Here is a 1527-nt window from a genome sequence, read left to right on the forward strand (position 1 = left end):
GGAGATTGGAAAACGGGCCAGCCCGGGATGGGCAGGGGAGGCGGGAGCTCCAGCCCAATGCGGGGCAAGCGCGTGGAGCCTGAGAGACAAAGGGAAAAGATAGAGAGACTGAACACGCTCATAGTACTGTCTTTAGGGAAGAGGTAAAGAACTCTTAACCGCGCTTGGAGAGAGAAACTCACTCCATAGATAACTGCTGGGTAGCCCAAATCCCGAACCCAGGTGGCACAAGGGAAAGAACAGCTTCCAGCCCTGCGCCAACTCAGCAGGGAGTCAGCGGCTGAGGCGGCGGTGGCACCAGGGGCACTCACTTCAACCTTGGTCTTGGGAGTGGGAGCACGCACCTCATTTCCATGGCGCATCTCGCCCCCAGCATTGGCCGCGCGAATCCTGAATCCCAGGTGCCAACAGGGAAAAAATAGACCCCGCTTTGGCACAATCCCAGCAGGGAGTTGGCGGCAGTGAAGGCCTGGGTGCGTGCTCAGGCTGCAGGAGCTCCCAGCCCATTTCCAGCAGCTCCCGGCGCTGCATCCGGCAACAGCTACACCCTCATTCCTCCCCCAACGCTAACGCGCGATCCCCGCTGGGGGTTGAGTCTGTGACGGTGCGCACGCACATCACCTCCTACTGCGCATCTCGCCCCAGGCAGGGGCAGCCAAAATCCCAGCCTGAGCCAAGACAAACTGATTCCTCCCCCTAAGAAGCCAGCAACCAAAACAAAAACATCTCATCTGTGGTAGCATAAAAAGTGCATGGACTGGAACTTTGAACCTAGGCGGGCCTGGAAAATACAACTCGGCACAACCATGGCAAAAGGAGATCCGACTCATTAAAGTGGCCTACAGTTCATAGTTCAGCAGAGCTTGGCGTGACGCCTGCCTATCTAATCTCTGCAGACACCAAGGCAGAGCCTCTGAGAGCAGCCTCCAAGACCTACCACATCAAACCATGCCTATCCATGAAGGGGATCTGCTGGTTTTTTGTTTTTCTTTTTAGTTGTTGTGGTTGTTGTTGTTGTTGTTGTTTTGCTTTTATTAATAATTTTTTTTCTTCATTTTTTTCTTTTTGCCTTTTTCTGTACGTATTTTTTATTATTATTACTTTTTTTTTACTTAAAATTTTTAAAATTTTTACTCCTTATTTTCCTTTCTCCCTTGTTTTTTTCTTCTTTACCTTCTTGCAATCCAGATATATTCTCCTATATCTCATCCCTACCTCTCCCCTCAACTGGTCATACACTTTTAGACTGTCCACTGTCCTTTGTTGTCTCTGACCCCCTTTATTTTTTTTATTTTTCTTTTCTTCTTCTCCTCTTTTCATCTCTTTCCTCTCCATTCTCTTTATTTTCTTTCCCCCTGTTAATGTGTTTGTTTGTTTGATTTGTCTGTGTGTTTGTGTGTTACTGTTCCCTCTGTGTGTCTGTCTGTTTTCCGTCTTAGGGCTACACCAAGAAACAAGCCAAAGTGTGCATGACAGCAAGTCCCAAATATTGCTGAGTAGGGAAATAAAATATTCAAAGGCACAACA

The sequence above is a fragment of the Suricata suricatta genome, chromosome X (genome assembly GCF_006229205.1).
Source record: "Suricata suricatta isolate VVHF042 chromosome X, meerkat_22Aug2017_6uvM2_HiC, whole genome shotgun sequence".
NCBI lineage: Eukaryota > Metazoa > Chordata > Mammalia > Carnivora > Herpestidae > Suricata > Suricata suricatta.